This window comes from Echinops telfairi, unplaced genomic scaffold, assembly GCF_000313985.2.
Source record: "Echinops telfairi isolate 266 unplaced genomic scaffold, ASM31398v2 ScPeMD7_4;HRSCAF=17, whole genome shotgun sequence".
NCBI classification, from domain to species: domain Eukaryota; kingdom Metazoa; phylum Chordata; class Mammalia; order Afrosoricida; family Tenrecidae; genus Echinops; species Echinops telfairi.
In genome coordinates, this window is record NW_022103900.1 from 9,035,465 (window position 1) to 9,053,812 (window position 18,348).

The 18,348-nt window shown below is 40.8% G+C and overlaps 1 protein-coding gene across 3 annotated transcripts in view; it reads right to left on the bottom strand.

The window, feature by feature from the left end:
- The window catches only part of CSRNP3 (cysteine and serine rich nuclear protein 3), a 209,263-nt gene that overhangs the window by 102,798 nt on the left and 88,117 nt on the right, over window positions 1–18,348 (bottom strand). The window contains exon 1 of one of the 3 annotated variants that reach the window (XM_004703775.4): window positions 17,241–17,418. The exons of 1 other annotated variant lie outside the window; for it this stretch is intronic. The gene's annotated coding sequence lies outside the window, so the exon portion shown is untranslated. Of the gene's footprint in view, window positions 1–15,373; window positions 15,425–17,240; window positions 17,419–18,348 lie in introns of those variants that run through there. One more of the 3 variants, XM_045298959.1, reaches the window with a different exon arrangement.

The window sequence follows — 18,348 nt, forward strand, 5'->3', positions numbered from 1 at the left end:
GGGAGAAAGATGAGATTTCTACTCCCATAAAGCTGTACAGTCTGGGCACCCCGTAGCAGCAGTTCTACCCTGCCCTACAGGGTTGCTATGAGTCAGAATCTACTAGGAGGCAGTGAGTTTGGGGTTTCTGAGAACTTTCGGTGGAAAGGAAACAGACTTCAGAGAACCAAAGCACAATTGAAGAATAAAATAGGTGGCTTCATACTTCTCAGTCTCAGAACATGGCACAAGACTCAAACAGCCTGACATGGGTAGAGTAACAGACACAGTGACCAATGAAAAAGAACTGAGACTCAGAAGTAAATCCATCTACCAGCTGATCTTTGACAAAGGACCCAAATCCATTAAACTGGAACCCATGGTGCTAGCAAAACTGGATATCCATTTGCAAATGAAAAAGAAACAGGAACTGAACTTTATATAATACCCCCAAATAAATTCAAGATGGCTCATAGCTGAACAGATGCGGAGCCACTTATGGGACTACACTCACAAGCATATAGAGGCTTGGCAGAAGATCAGCATAAACATATTTACTTCCAGAGTACAGCATAGACACAGCAGATTTATGAAAGCTTCTTAGCCACAAACACTTGAGAAACTGAGTTACTAGGGTTGAGAGTTAAGAACCATCAAATTCTGACTGCCTGCCAGTGGATTCCAGTGCACAGCGACCCTCGATGATCATCTTGGGGAATAATCTGGGTCAACTAGCATAACGTAGTCCATAAAGATTCTGTCTCACATCTTACTCTGTGAGCAGCAATTGGGGTCTTAAAAGCTTACAAGTAGTCATGTAAAATACAACCATCGGTCCCTTCACATCCTAAGCAAAGAAGAGTGGGGAAAAACCCTCAAAGACACACGGAAGTAATTCTTCCAGAAGACGAATGGACCACATGAACCACAGCCACCACGATCTTGAGAATGGAACTAGATCGTGCCCTGATACAAATTCAAAATCATAAAAATGACCAGACTTGCTGGACTAAGGAAAACTGATGGAACCCCCAAGATGATGGCCCTTGGATACACTAAAATTGGGAACTGAAGATCCAGGAGATTACCTTTCAAACATGCAACAGATAGGCTTATAAGATATATATCTACATATCTATATATATCTATATACAGATATACACAATCATCTGTTTTATTTGAAAACATGTCTGCATTGATCACCAACACAGTCCTGACTGAGAAAACCACAGTCTTGTCCCAGCAGTCACTGGGTCCAGTGTATGACTTGGGATGAACTATTCTTCTTCACAGTGAGGGGAGAAGGGGACAGGGTAGGAGAAATGGGCACCCCTTCTAGCTTCTCTTCAGGAATGTGGTCAATAAAAAGGGAAGCTATTTAAATGCACACCGTTCTTCTAACCCCACCCCCCACCCCATCCCCCACCGCCCACCTCCGTCTCTGAATTAGCTGATCATCAAACATGGAACTTGGGCTGGTAGGCCAGCTGCAGATGGGTCAGACAAGGGCACACTGGTCAACATTTCCCTATCACTGCTTCCTCCTGACTGGCAGCTGACCTTTTCCTATTGTATGAACACCGCGAGGCAAATGCTCCTGTGAACAAGCAACAATAAAATACCAACAGGTGTGGGAAACAGAGCGGGGAAGAGAGCGTATGTGGACAAACTCAACAGTCACGAAGGAGTCTGGGGGGCCAGGGCTCCCATGGAGGGAACCTTCACATTCGTGGGTTGGAGCTACGTCCCACTCACATTCTCCTAAGTAAAAGTTATTCCCCATGACGTCCCCCTGTAATAATGCCATTTTAAGGGGAGACCTTGCAAGCACATGGCTGCTACTATATGCACTTGAAGGGAAACTGCTTGAAGGCTGTCTGCCTTCAAATGCAATCAGACCCTATTGTCAGCCCCACCCTAAGTAGGGACCACTCCCTTCTGATAAGGGTCATAGATTGATTGCTCCCTTAGAGAAGAGCTCAAAGATATCTAAGGTCAAGCCAGCTCAGAGAGGACTAGGTTAGGCTGCCATCTTGACTCTAGAGCCCAACCATCTTGTTAAGTAAGTGCTTTCCTGTCACATGTATGCTTCTAGCACCTTTCCTTCCTATTGAGTATAAACCCTAGCTCGTCCCCCTCCTGATATGTGTATGCCTCGAATACAACCCCTTCCAGTTACTATGAGCTTACATAGGCTAGCTTGCCTGAGATTATATAAGTCTGTGAGAGAATAAAGTACGGTCTCATTCAGGTGATGGTCATCATGAAGCAGGCGAGCCCAGGCATGCTTTATCTTGTGTGATGTTTCTTTAATTTACCCCTCAATTACACGACTGCCCTTGAACCCATTTGGTTGTGGGGAGCCTGGTCCCCTATAAACAGGGCAGTGGTTGCTTGCAAAGAAATCCAGAAAGCAGGAAAGGGCAGGAAAAATGGGTGAACCAGAATGGGAAAACAGGCAGTAAGTGGGAAGGGTACTACTGCACAAAGCGAATTGCCAGACATGTCATGAGCAAAATGGGTATAAATCGCTAAATAAGAAACAAATCTGCTTCATAAACTTAGACCAGAACGACAACAAAATGTCCAAAAGAAAAGATGTTTAGAAGAAAATTTTTCCTAAAAAAGACAGGAATGCCATCAAGTTCATAATTCAAAGGAGTAGATAATCTCACATGAAGGATAGCAAGTGTGTATTGACAGATAAAATGCAAAATTCCAGTTAAATTTGAATTTCAGATAAAAACGAAGAACATTTGGAGCATTCTTTTACCTAAAAAAATCTGTTGTTTATCTGAAAGTCAAATTTAATTGGGCATTGCTGCATTTTATCTGGCAAGTTTAATGATGCTCTAGGTAGAAAAGTAAAATGACATTGAATTAGCAAACCACTTACGTCAGAAAAGCCCCATGCCAATTAGAACCATAGCATATGAACATGCCTGCCCTTTACTGATCAGATGAAGCCCAAGGGTTAAACATACTTAGAGTCATAAGGATAAATCAGAAAATTATCAAAGGAATGTCAGAAGGTGAGGGGGTGGGTGGCCGTTAATAGGTTAAGCGCAGGCTGACGCATCAAGAAATGAATTTGAAAGGAAGTAACTGCCATGACAAGACAGTCCTTGCCATGATCCCACTAGTTATTTCTCCTGGGGCCTGATGATGGAAAGGGTGGTGAGCTGTAGGTTTGGTGATTGTTGGTGGACAAGGGGTAAGCCCTTGTTCCACGGCAGCTCCTTAGATACAAGAGTTGGCGTGTGAGCACGGAATGAAAGCATGGAGAACCCCGAGCTTCGTGTCTGGGCACTGAGCTCATTCTTTGCATTGCTGCTCTGCGGCACAGGGGGTGATCAAAGCAAGACTGACTTCGTCTGGATAAGGCACCCTAAACAACCTGCACTGCCCTATGATGGAGAGCAACATTTTCATGATTTATCAAAGAGCAGTGTTATGACTAACTGAAATAACCATTCAGGAACCACCCTTCTGAAACAAATGAATTCTCATATTGCATAGGATGATGAGAGAGACTGAATCGTCTCGACAGCAGTGAGTTTCTCTTTGCTATGACCTGGCTTTTACTGCCAGCCTTGGTGCTCCTGGCCTCAGCTCTTTCCCTGGGGATGCTCAGTCAAACCAATAGGGGACGTTTCTATGTGCTGTGATTATTTTGTTACCTCGGTGGTGCTGTAGGTTAGACGTACGGCTGCTAACCATAAGGTTGACAGTTCAAACTCATCATTTGGTAGATGATCAAAAGAGGGAGCTGTCTGCTTTCCGAAAGCGTAGAATCTAGGAGACCCTTTTCAGGGGTGCTGTGAGATGCAATTGATTTGATAACAGTGGCTTGGGTTTGGGTTTATTGTTGGTTGCTAATGTTTACCTTCAATATAATTCATAACATGCTTATTGTGTTTTTCTTTCATTGGTTTAAACCCGGTAGATCAGGAGAGTACAAGGCAAGATTCTGCTGTGCAGAAGAACAAGAGAGGTGAAAACGATTTGAAATATCCTGAGATCAGCTAGGAGTCAGTTACTTTGCGTTGTTGATCTTACTGATTCCTTCCAATGATCTGAGCAGTGTTATCTTCATTTAAAAGTTAAGAAAATAAGGCTTCAGAGAGGGCAACTGCTTTATCCAAAGTTATTTGGCAAGCCTGATTTGGAACCCAATAAGTCTATCCTCACCCGGATAGACGATGAGTCTGAGTCGGAATTGATTTCAGAGCCATAGGTTTAGTTTTTGGTTTATGTTGACACTATACTCCCTCTCCAAGAGGTCTTTTCCAGCATGTGGCAGGTGATAAGCACAAAATAATATATAATATCCTGGTGAAAAGAAAAGAGTGTAGGTATCCGTAGGAGAGGAATATTTGTTCAATGGCAATATTTAGCGTAATTTTTAAAATTTTATTATGAGGTAAGCAACAAGAGCCATAGAGTAAGCAAAAGAATCTGCTATCATTGAATATATACCATCCCCCAGATTCTGAGGATTATGCATTTCTCTTATATAAAAAAAGATATAATCTTCCACAATACTAGGACCATTTCTTCCTTAACCCACTTGGCAAGAGATTAGTTTATTTATCGCCAAGAGAAGAGGGATTTGGCAGTGATTTTTACAAGTTAAATCCTGCAAGATGTTTCCACGGGGCATCATCAGTGTGAAAAATGCTGCCTGTGGGCTTGCCAGTGTGAGAAGCACAGGTCGGCCAAATACACCTCTCCTATCCAGGTGTCTACCTAAGCCAAGAACCCAGGGTACTTGTCAGTCTATTAAACATTGTCATTGAATAAATGATTATGGGGCTTTTCCTTTATGTATGAGTTCTTCATGCCATAATGGATTGTGACCATAACCTAGAGGTCTAAGTTTTTCAATTATAGTGTATGTCCACAGTTTTGCAGTTTGTTGATGTGGCTTGAGATTTTGATGTCAGAAATTAATGCTTTTCCTGGGGAAAAAGTCCACATCAGCCGTGGGCATCCAAGTTTAGAACCTTTGCTGCAGTGATTTATATCATTTCCCCACCCTTAGTGGATATTCAGAACTTGAAGAAACAATTCACCATGGGCACATTAATTCAAATGATCAAAGACATTTGTGAGTCTGTACCCTCCCCGTTGTTCCTTCTACCGCCAAGGTCACAACTCCATAGGATAGGGTTCTTAGCACCGTCATTTCTTCTACCATGTGTGCCAAAAGACCGATTGCATCTCCTCATCTCCCAAGCAGACTCCCTACAGATTGTGATGGGGCAGCCACATGCTCTTCTGATAAGTGCCCCCCAAAAGCAGTCTTCGCTGTAACTCTAGGGCTTGATGACTTGACTAGATTGATTCCAGGATACGGTTTCCTTTCCTAAGCAGTGTTTGTCTTTCCTAAAAAGGTACTGAGGTTGCCTCATTCTAGTTATGCCAGAGTACCTCCTATGGGCTTTGTATTCATTCCCTAGAATCTGCCCACCAACACTGCATTTTAACACTTTTAACAAAGGAAGAGAAGATCTTGAAATTCTAGATCATTTGTCCAGTGTTAGGCCTACGTTAAGCCTTCACTGAGCCACAGTCCTTGACGAGCCTTACGCTGAGGTGAGTGCCCCATACGTGTCCCACGGGGCAGTGTTTCATTCTGTTGTATGCAGGGTGCCTATGACTTGGAACAGACTCACTGGCCCGGAACAGCAACCACCACGTCACATGGTAATATAACTACTGCATTACCTGGTCTTTCCTCACACTTGACTGTAATGCTCTTTTTGGAATAAAAACCACTCAGGAAATTAATAGTTATGAATCTGGAATATGATCCTGGGTCTGCCACTAACAACCATGTTATTGGTTGAATTGTGTTTTCCCAAAAGGTATACTGAAGGAAGTCCTCAGCCCTGATAACTACGAACAGGATCTTGTTGGGAAATAAGGTTTCTGCTGATGTGGTGATCTTGGGGTCCTAATCCAAGACGGATGGTGAATTTATAAAGAGACACAGGGGAAAGACAGCCATGTGCAGATGGAGGGAGATGTGGAATTTATACTGCAGTTGAAAGCCAAAGTACACCTGGCGCCACCAGATATTTGTTATTTTAACTCCCACCCTCGGACATATTTTGTTATGGAAGCCATAGGGAAAATAATACACAAATGATTTTTTTAAGTAAGATAATTAATTACATTGCTTGGTGTCAACTTTCCTATCTGTCAAAGTAAAAAGCCAAACTAAAAAACTCGGTCATTGGGTTGATGCCAACTCATAGTGACCCTGTAGGGTAGGGTAGAACTGCGCCTGTGGGTTTCCAAGATGCTAACTCTTTATGAGAGTAGAAAACCACATCTTTTTCCAGCAGAGCTGTTGGTGATTTAGAACTTCTGACCTTGCGGTTAGTCACCTAACACATAACCACTTATACTACCCGGGTTCCTTGACAAACTGAAGGGCAGGGCATAATTTGTAAAACTAGGCTCTGAAGGAAAGCAAGCCATGCACCACAGTTCCCGTTGCCTGAGAGTAAATGATAAAAACCCTAAGGCCTCCAGGCAAAGCCGGTGCCTTTAATTAGCCATCTCCTCCTTGATGGCCCTGGGCAAAATGCAATGACAAAATTAATTTGTTCTGCTGATCAAGGGGTGGGAGGTTTCTCCTCCCACCAATGGAAAAGAGGCTTTTAAGGCTGTCTGCTGGAGGACCCTCAGGAATCTGTGTTCTCTGCACTGGGGTGCCTTTGGGATTTCTATTCACCTTAAAAAGCAGGCCTTGAGGTTCTAATGCCTTTAGACCTTCAGTATCGATCCGATCCTCATTTGAAATCTGGCAAAATGCCAAATGTAGAATTAAATATCTATTGGAGTGGGAGTCAAAAGTGCGACCCTGACATTGAGTTTTAGGATGTTCTTGTAGTTAGCAAGAGCAGATAAAGACAATCAGCAATATGCCAAGGCTTTTAGAACTGTGGCAAAGTGAGCAAGTGCCTGTGGGAAGCCTATTTTTCCCTCTCTAACAATGAAATTACCAAGGGAAGTCAATGAAAAATTTATTTTGCAGGCTTGCTCTTAAGGCTAAAGAACAGTACCTAGTCTAATTTCTTGGATGACTTGGCAAGTCTCACGACATGAAGAAGAACACAGCCAGAAAGATGTAGAAGAATTCAGAAGTGTTAGTATTGCCCATTGGAAGGCAGCATTTCCCCCACCTGGGCCCTTAAGACCACTTCCCTTCCACCATTTAGAAATTACCCGAATCATAAAGGAGACCAACCAGTGTGGACCCAAGCGGATTGGGGCTATGGCACCCTTTCTTTCAGTGGAACCACTAGGATTGTCTACAGCAGGGGTCAGCGAGCTTTTGAGACTATCCCTCACAACAACTTAAGAATTCAAGTGCCACCAGTATATGTTTACAGACAGATCAAGTTACCATTATCTGAAGACTGTCCTTTACATTTTTATGTTTTACTTCAAAGTCTCGGTTTGCTGGCCCCTGATTTAAAGGAAAAGCAATTGAAAACACACAGCCATTGAAAAGTAACCCTAACATGGAAGCCAGAATAAATCACAGGCAAGTTTTAGGACCACACCCAACTAAGTTTTGGGACTCTATTAAAAATGCTTCACAGAAAAGCAAGGAGATTTAAAAAAATTAAGACAAGTAGAAAAACCTACTTTAGTGGGTCTTTAAAATGAATCACCACCTGAGGCACAACAGAGATTTTTTTTTTTTAACTATCTAAGGCAAAAACAGCTGAATAACCTGCAGCTGACAAGGCACTGAGCAACAATTATTAAAAAATAATACGTATGCAAGATTAAATACCTGAATCCATGTCCTTGACATGAATGTCACTGACAGTCAAATGACACTGAATGTCCTTTTGACCCAAAGGAAAACTTGTCCCTGATGAAAATAAGTCACACTAAACAAGCATTTAAATTCTGGGGATTCTGTTTACAAACGCCTCCTAATTCAAATGAGTTTCGAGGAAGCAGAGTCATGATGATCCTTGCCACCAATTTATCCCAAACTTGTTACCGACGCATACTTAACAAAAAACACTTCTACATATACTGTTAACATAACTTCAAAATAAAACTGTGAATATGTTTCCTACATTTCTTTTGAAAATCCTTGTGATTGAATCAATGGATGCGAGATTTGTAAATGCCATTGTGACACACGTGGCATGGAGCACAGCAGTATACCTGCGGCCCAGAGAGATCATTGCGGGATTCAGACCAATTAGCACGTCAAGGTCATTAGAGAGCGTTGTGCTCTTTCTGCTCCATAACAGCACTTGCTCAGCACGCGTTTGCTGGGTGCCTCGTCAGAAGCAGGCTCTTCCTGTCATTGAAACCTTCGCAGTCTAGGGGAAGGGCAGACTCTGGATGGAGCAGTGACCTAATGCCTTTATTGCAGAATCCAGTGGAAATATCGTACAATAACGGTGCAAGGCTGATGTTTTTAAGATAGAAAATATCAAAGATAGCTCAGAAAGTAGATATGATCACCTCATGTCTGTGGCAGATTGTACTTTCAGTTGCAAAGATTACAACTGTCTATAAAGCTCTATGGTAAGCATTGATCTAACTGACATGTCAGCAGGTCAAATCCACCAGTTGCTCTGGGAAACAGACGAGACAATCATTTCCATAAAGATTTACAGCTTTGGAAATCCTATGTAGTAGTTCTACTTTGTCCTTTAGGGTCCCTAATATTCAAAATCTACCGGATGGTAGTGGCTCTGGGTTTACAGAACTGCACATTATTTGAACCTTTGTTACCATGGTGACTCTCTTTTTAACAACTTCTGTCAGAGTACTAGCCATTAGCTACTCCAGACTACCTTGACCTGACCTCAAACAAAGTGCTAGCTTTCTATTTTTGGAAATCACTTTTCTTTTTTCTCCATTGAAACCTAAGCTGTTCCTTCAGGATTCTCTACAACTATTGGCTTACGCTGGATTTACCTTTCAGCAGGAAAGAATAAATTCCTATGAGCTAAATATGTTGGAATAATTTGGAAGTGACGCCAAGGTTGGGACTTGAACCCAAGGTCTTAGCCACTATCTTATTCAGAGTCCTCCTACTCCATGATATATCACTTGATCTTTCACACCAAGATAAAAACATTACCCATTACTGTTGGGTCAGTTGTAACTCACAGTAACTGTGTTAGTCCAGGTAGACTGGAGAAACAAATCCACAGAAACTCATATGTATATAAGAGTGAGTTTTATATAATATAAAGGGTAATTGCACATTAAGAAAGCATCCCAGACTAGCCTCGCCCAAGCCCATAAGTTCAATATTAGCCCATATGTCCGATACCAATATATATGGTCCTTTTCAGACTCATGAAACATGCAATGATGCCGAGTGCAGGGCAATCACAGGCCAGTGGATACAAAGTCGTTGTAAGCATCACAGCGCTGGCAGGGGTCTCCAACGTGGCTTCTCGAGCACCCGGGGCTGTATCAGGGTAGGTCCATGAGGCTTCTCCTCAGGGAGGTCTTGCAGGGAGTAAGCTTTGTCAGTAGAGTCTCCAAGGGTCGAGAGAGGTGGCCCCTGCCTCCAAGAAAGAAATACAGGAATTCCCAGAATCCTCAGAAGGCCATGTCCACACAGAGGCCTCATTGGCTATGATCTGATTGACAGACTAGACACTACTCCTTCATTCTTAATCCTCTCAAGTCCCAAATTGACACCAGATTATGTAAGTACCACAACAATCCTCTAAGTTTTAAACCCAAATAACACATGGCCATCGAATCACTTCTGACTCATCGCGACTGTATGGACAGAGTGGAACTTCCTTTGAGGGTTTCTGAGGCTGTAAATCTTCTGGGAGCAGAAAGCCTCATCTTTCTACCACGGATCAGCTGGTGGATTCATATCCTTGACATGAATGTCACTGACATTCAAGTAACACTGACTGTTCTTTTGATGCAAATGAAAACTTGTCCCTAATGAAAGTAAGTCACACTAAATAATCATGTAGCTTCTGGCAAACCAATGTGCCACCAGGGCTCCATACAGTGACTCTCTACGACAGAGTGAAACCTCACCACAAGGTCTCCATTGTTATCGTTATGGAAGCAGACTGCTAAAGAGCAGTTGTGGGGTTTCTACTGTGGACCTCTCAGTCAGGAACTTACCACCGTGCTTACCATCATGCCAGCAAATTCTTTGATACAAATATTACCTATCAAGAATATATAGTATTTTGAGGGATTTGGGGCTTGTGAGTTGCTATAAATTTACAGAACTTAATTGCATTAAACAATATTAACCATGTTTGTTGAGGTTGAACTTGTCTGGCCTTTTAAAATGCCAATGTCTAAAGAGACCCAGAATACACACCACTCCTAAAACAGCCTGCACTAGTTCTTCTTACGGGTTACTGGTGCCAGCTAAGTACATGCAGTCTACACTGTAAAAACACCCCAGACCTTTACAATGCTTCAAGCATTATCGGACCCTTATCAACACTGCAGTTGTCAAGGGTTTCATTTTGCTTGGATCCGTAATCAATGCTTATGGAAGCAGAGGTTAAGAAATCAAATGACACATAAAACTGGGCAAATCTGCTACACACGATCTCTTTAAAGTGCTGAAAACCAAACAGTTCCATCTTGGAAGAAGTACAGCCAGAATGCTCCTTAGAAGCAAGGATAGAAAGACTTCACCTCGCGCACTTCGGATATGTTATCAGGAGAGGTGAGTCCCTGGAAAAGGACATCATGCTTGGTAAAGTAGAAGGGCGGTGAAAACCATTTGGTGCTTTCTTTGGTATGTATGTTAAAGAGTCCATGTGTCACAGTTGACATAAGCCGATTTCGAATGTCCATGAATGGTTTAATACATGGGCTCCTACACTTCATTGGCCAAAAAATAAGATGACTCAGCATGCCCCTGGTAACTCAAAATGTTTTTACTATGGCCCATAAATTGTAGCGATCTGCTTTTGCAGCCCACCCCCGATTGTTCCGGCACCCTAGGGTGCACGTGGTATACCCTGATTTGGGAAACACTGGTTTGGTGGATTCTCAATGGAGAAAAAAACAGAAGACTTTTTCATTTACTCCACGTTCAAATTATTTTAAATATCTCAAACACCTAAAGATAGTGGAGAATAAAATCTCCTCATTGCGATGTAAGGAGCCTTGGTGGCACTGTGGGATAAGCCTTGGACTATTAACAAGGGTGGTGGTTCAAAGCCACCAGACACTCCCTGGGAAAACAATACGGTTGTCTGCTCCTGTAGAGCATTCTGGTTCCAGAAACTCTCTCAGGTTCTCTGAGTTGCAACTGATTGGGTGGCAATGGGTTGTGTTCTATGCAATATCTATGTCATCTATGTGTCATAGACTCTGAGTCCATTCCAACTCATAGCTGCCTCCTGTGTGTCAGAAGAAGCTGCCCATAGGGGTTTCTAAGACGCAATCCTTACGGGACCAGATGGCCAGCCTTTTACCCACAGAGCCCTTGGGTAGGAGGAACCGCACACCTCAGACTTTGTAGAGTAGACAAGCCCTTAATCACCAGGTCATCAGGGCCCCTTTGGATGTTATTGGAAGTGTATGTCTCTAGGGAGTTCACGACTTTTGTGCAGTGGCAATTTTACCTTTCACTCTTTGCCCATCAAAGTCTACAATGATTTACAATGTAATGTAAATAAAATGAAGTATCTGAATTGCTCTCAGATTAGAGGTAGTGATTAACTATATTAAAAAGTAGTAAATATGAATGTGAGAAAGGAGAGGGTAATGTTATATTTTTAATTACACAGAACATTTATAAAATTGCATATAATAGCAAGAGGTCATTTGGTGTGGGGTTCCCAGTTGGGAAAGAATGTCTTGTTTCATAATAAATTAATACTATAGTGGAAATAATGATATTATAGCATAAAGAAAAATGAACCAATGTCCACCCTGCTCAGCAAGGCAAAATAATGTTACTATAGTTTGCTTACGTGAAAAGCATTGATGTTGTTAAAAACTGGCTCTTCCCATTGCAAATTTGGGGAAAATTAGTTTCTGTAGTATAGGTCCTCCTCTAGCTGTATGGAAGTATTACGGTAGCATTACTACAGCTCTAATAACCAGAGGATGATCCTTAATATCAGTTTATAATATTCTTGTATTTTGCTTTTAACAAAATTGATAGAATTCCATTTACATTCTAGAATAGGTAACAAAAGAATACAATCATTGCATTCAAGGTATCTTTACTTAGCTTTCTACTCCCATAAAAGAATTATAGTCTGAGAAACCCCTGGAGGCAGTTCTACCCTGTCCTATAGGGTCGCTATGAGTCAGAATTGACTCGGTGGCAGTGAGTTTGGGATTTTTTGGTTTTAGCACTTAAAATGCCCGACTCGTCTGGTAACCTATGCTTATATGAATGCATACATATCATCTACATGATCAAGGTAATTTGTCTCCAATATTTCTTAGATTATGTGAAAATCAGATGTCATATTTTTTTCATCACAAACTTATTTTTTGTTTCGTAGTATACCTTTGGGGAAATGCTGAAATTGAGTCATAGTGAAGAAAAATAAACCAAGGGAATAAAAATTTAGAGAAAGCATATGGGAAAAAAAATGATCTCTAAACTGAGAGACATATAGATTTAGAACATACATCATTTGCCTAACACCAAGGATTTACTTTCATAAAAAATGCCCGTTTCAAATACAGAAAGCAAAGTAATTGTTTTGAATATTTATTTGTTTTTGAGCAATTTCCTCTTATGTGCTATAAGTTTTGTTTTTCTCTTTTTCTATTTCATAAACACCAGCATTTCAGAAGAGGAGCATATACAGTGATAATAACAAAGCTTTAAACCTCTACGTGAGGTTTTAATGTAGTAAGAGTTATTTGTAAAATTTAGACTATGTTCCATGCTCTAGATTGAGTCCATCACCTCTGCCCTAAAATCTGTTTCAGGCTCTCTATGGTCTCTAGCTCTAAGCGGCGGCAAGGAAAGACCGGTAATCGCAAAGCAGGTGAGTTTTGAAAAATCCCTCAAGATTCCTTTGAAGTCTGATACTCTATTTCTCCAATTATGCCAACTTCATGCCCTTCAAGGGTTTGTTCTAAGATTGCTTACTCTTTTCTGTTCTGTTGTACGTCATGTTGCTATGAGTCTGAATCCACTGGTTAACATCTAACCACCACAACAATGAATTCTTTTACATCTCAAATTTGATTTGAATTGGATTTACCCACGTATGTCCTGCTGGATATATTTAGTGATCCTGACCATGAACTTGCTATGTAGGTTTTCTGAGATTTGTATGGAAGTACTGTGGCTCAAGCCAATGCAAAAAGAACCTCAAAGTTTTTACTGAATTTGCATCTTGTCTATAAATTATCCAGGAAATGCAAAGCTATGAATTTGCTGTAGGACACATATAGCTCTCTTGTGGCTCACAGAAGCACAATTCTCTTTATTTCACATTTGTCTATTAGCACATTTTCTCAAAGAATTTTCCTGGGCTTGCTTTCTTTGCTCACACGATGTGTTAATTTCTATATTCAGAATGTGCTAACTGGTAGCAGTTGCATTGACAAAGTTAATAGTACTGGGCTGCCAAAATGAATTTGAAGCTCACTCTTCCCTGCTCTCTGTGCTCTGCCTGGAACATACGCATAGAGGTTAGTTGATACAAGCTAAGGGTGCTGCTAGTCATTTAAAATAGTTGGGTTAAATATGGTTCAACAGTAAGAAAATTTTTGTTTGACTGTTGTGACAAGCTAAAGCTTACAAATATTTTGCTTGGAACAAGGAAAGGCATATCCCCTTCAACATGAGAAGGAAGTACTTTCTTTAAAATATACCCAATTTAGATATGGTCATTATTGAAAGTTTCGTAATAGAATTTAGAAGGAAAATGGCAGTGGTTTGCATTTTTAAAAACATTCGTACCCTACATGAATTCTTTTCCTAATCCCAGATAAATGTCAAAGTGGCCCCGTAGAATGATAAAGGATAAGCTTCTGATCCTGAATGACCACTACAAAGTGAATTTTATAAATAATTGAAACAATTATCCTGTTGAGTTTTCAATGGTCAACCTCCTGTCTGCCACCCCCCACCCCCACCCCCACTCCCAAGCCAACCCTGCCACTCCCTACATTTTAAATAAAGGATACTTTTGATAAACTACCAGGTCTTAATCGTTATAATAACAGTAGCTTCCTTTTTCCAATGCAAAGACAGTAATTAAGTTTATCTACATGTGCACTATTTCTTTGTGTGTGAGCTTCAAAAAATTCATTTTAAATATCTTATGCGAATATAAAAGCATAAAGCAGCAATTTCATGACTCAATGCTATTTTGCCTCTTCATTTAGCCAACTTAACTTCATACACACACAACCTGTAATACAGACAGATGCACACACTTGATGTAAATGAAAATAACATTCTCTTTCCATCAACATGACTGCTGAAATGATGTATTTTAAAAATTTTAATGAAATAGATAAACATAATTCAATCTACTGCTTCAGTCATGTTTATCCAAATATATGTTTGGAAACAAAAACAGACTTATGAACAATAAAAATTGAGTACTTTTTCATTTGGTGCAGATTAGACTTTACTATGATGTAATCACACATTTTAGAAAGTGTGATGTTTGATGCCTGTAAAAAGAAGAGTCATGACCACTTTACAGCCCAGCCCTCACTGAAGGGAACAGTCATTAGAAGTTGAACATATTGAGGTCAAGATAGCATTGTTCAAAAAAGAAAAAAAAATCCCTAAGAAAATTAACAACAACCAGAAAATGCAAAGAAGCATTTCAGGGATTTAATTTCAGAATAACAAATGCTTTTTCGGATAGACTATGTAGCTGTAAAATGTAGAATGGAAATGCTCAAGAACTGGCACGCTCTTAAAACACAAATGTAACTTGATGACAACTGTCCTTGGAATTTTGTGTAGCGTGTGAACAAAGGACTCCATCCTTTCATTCCAGACACCTCACAGGAATCGTACTCTAGAAACCCGGTTCTTGTTTAAAATACATGTTCGGATCATGTGGAAAATCCTCTAACAGCCAAATCCTCCCAAGTCTTGATATGTACCTAGGTGTTTCAACTGGAGTGATCTCCCTGCAATCAAAGACTTTCAAAATAGGGAATGATGTAGCACACCCGACCCAGTATTCCCGCCGCCACCCCACCCCCCCCCCAACATAAGAATCCTCCACTGGAACAACACACCCATGTCTCAAACAGAGAAAGCGCTATGAAGATTCGGAGAAAACCCCACTGAAGGGAAGCCTGCAAACGGGCACACCCTGCCAAGAGCCACAATGAATTAAGAGAGCGTCCTCTTTGGACCTGAAAGCGGCGCGTTGGGAAATCCACACCATACCTGCGTGCACGCTGAGCGACTGCGGCGCACACGCCGCACGGTCTGCACCCTGAGAGACCCGGCGCGGCGGCTTTCGCTGCTGCAGAACACGGTGCAGGAGGAGCCCCGCGCATTTTCTGCGGGCGACACATCCAGCTTTCCACCAGCCCCGTGACCTTTGAACTCTCGCCCCCCCTCCCTTTTCTGCAGTCAAAGCCTCCGCGCCGGTTCATTTGCATAAGGCTCGGGCAGCGCTCCAGCAGCTGACAGGGAATGCTGGGTAGGGACCGGGGAGCTGCGGCTGTGCGGGAATACCTGCGCGGGCGGACGGGCACCCGGCGGGCACCCGGCGGGCACCCGTGGGCGCGGGCACCGCTCTCCGGGGCCCTCAGCGCTGCGTTCCCACACGTCTGCTCGCCGCTTCCTTTTTGCAGTCTCACTCTCACCGTCCCTTGTCAACAAGCAAGCAAGCAAACAATTGCCTGCAGGGACGGCGTAACCAAGGAACCTCAAATAATCAAATACTTCATTGAAAAACGTGTGGAAGGCCAATTTCAAATGTTCATTAACTTTCATTTTCATGCTTGGAAACATACCTCTATTCCTCTCCTCCCCTATCCATCCCCCCCGCCCCCCCCCATCTACCTCTTTTCATTGAAAGGCATCTTGCAGGCATCCACAGGGAAAGTGGGCCCTTCTTTTTGTTACGATGGTGGTTTCCACAGCCTCACACAGGCACACATTTATATTAGCCACTATACAAATGCACGAGGTCAGTATAGTGATTCTATAAAATGTTAAATGTGCCCTAGTGTTTTAGAAATTATCATCCTAAATGGTGTCCAAGATATTAATTGTAAATAATTTAGGTCCCAGGATGCCTTTAAACAATACAGCAGTAAACCTGCAGAGCAAAGTTAAACTATGTATCTACATCTAAAGATACATGTAACAGGACTGCCTGGTTTTGGCAAAGATTTTCAGGATTGTGCCATTATTTCTTGAGTTGTTTCTTCCCTTGTCTTCCTACGCACAGCAATCTCTCAATTTGAAGCATAAACTTCTCTATTCCTCACAAGCCCAAGAAGTGGTTCATAAAGAAGGTCAAGTGCATATATTTTTATAAATCCACGTGAATATATTCTTTTCGACATGGTGAATGAACGGCAATGTGCATCACACATACTTAATTCATTCTTTTTAAAATTAAGCTCGTTTGTCTTTATTAATATGTGATAAAAGATCTAAGAAATAAAAGATTTTATGGAACGACCTTTTCCATTTATTCAAAGAAATGTAGCATGGCAAATAATAAGCACACTGCAAGTTTATGTTGACACATCTTACTGTGAAATATAAATATAAAAGACATTTTTGTTAAAGAAGCATTTCTAAGCATTTCAATATTTCCCATTTTATAATTCTGTCATTTAAAATATTAAATGTTCCAAACTGTCCTTTAGCTATATACAGAGATTGCTAAATTCTGAATGCTGTGCCATCCAATTTCTACGACAAATAAATTATTGCAATAAAGATTTTTTAAATGCTGGAAATATTAATTTTGAAGTTGTTTGCTTGAGCTATATATTTAGTAGTAGTCTGCATTTTATTATTTCTGCTTATCTAAGTGATGAGAGCTAACTAATGTTTTTATCTATGACATTTTAAATAGAATAACTTTTTGATTAAATATAATGAGATAAATATTTCTTTATCACATCTGACTACATCAGTAATTTAATAGCATTAGGTCAATTCAAGTCCACCCTTCAGATTACAAATATCTCACAAAGTTTTTATTTAAGGCAAAACACACATCAACCCATCCTAATTTAAATCCAATCAAACACAAGGAAGTGTTGGAGTAATTTATAAAATCACCGACCTGTTCAAATAGCTGTGGTCCTAGTCCTTGTACTCTTTACTCATTAAAATCCAAAATAAATTGATTATCATTTTATAATGTGTGTCAGCATCACCGAAGGCACCGTGTCTTCCTGGTTCAGCAGAATCTTCTTAAATTTCCCAGCCCTGTGTTTTATTGCTGGTACCATATGCTTTATTGTTCAGCGACAAGAGCTTCACTCTGCACAAAGACTCATTACCTACTGCTGGCTGCACGGCATCAGCCTCACTGAGGCTGCCTATATGTGATCACATGGGAGTTTTGTCTGAGAGAGCCAGGCATGCCACTGACTTCACTGTGTCTATGGATATTTTTATCAGCAGAAGTCTACTAGGAGGAAGGAATAACAGATTATGAAGCTGCTCGAAGTCATTAATGCAGTACAACTTGTAGAGAAATCCCTTCACAAGATTTTAAAAGTGATTATTCAGGAAAACGTTTGAGCAGGCCTACAGAAGGAGATAACTAGATTTAAAAAAATAAGAGGCTTTAAAAAATAACGCAAGGAAGGAGAACTAGCTAAAAACTGTTTTTTTTTATCTTGTGTTTCCTAAAGGAACTTTTGCACAGATGTCACTGCTGAGCCTGGGTCTGCTGAATGATGTGACAATATGTTTTAACTGTTAGATTGCTGGGGTTTCTTTTTCTTTGAGGTTATTTTTAAAAGGATAAGTGGATGTTTCCCACAAGATGCCCTCAATTAAAACCTCAATCACTAAAAGACATTATATGTGAATAAAAATCAAGATACTCTAATTACTTTTTGAAATGAGATGAAAGGCAAGTCACTTTTATTGATGTATGTATATAAATGAAATCAATGATTAATTTATCTTCTCAGAAGATGACATATCCCTAGAAAAACAGCTGACTTAGACTAATAAAGATTTCAATTTAAAGATCTAAGGGACATATGGTTAATATTAATTCTTAAAACTGCAATAACTTATTTTAGACAGCTCAGTAAGCATATGTTCACAGTATCTGATCTCAGTGTTAACAAGTAGTTCCAGAGATCACCACTCAGAATTTATAGGAATGTTCTGCTGCATAGATGCTGAATTAACGCATGTGTGTGTATATATAT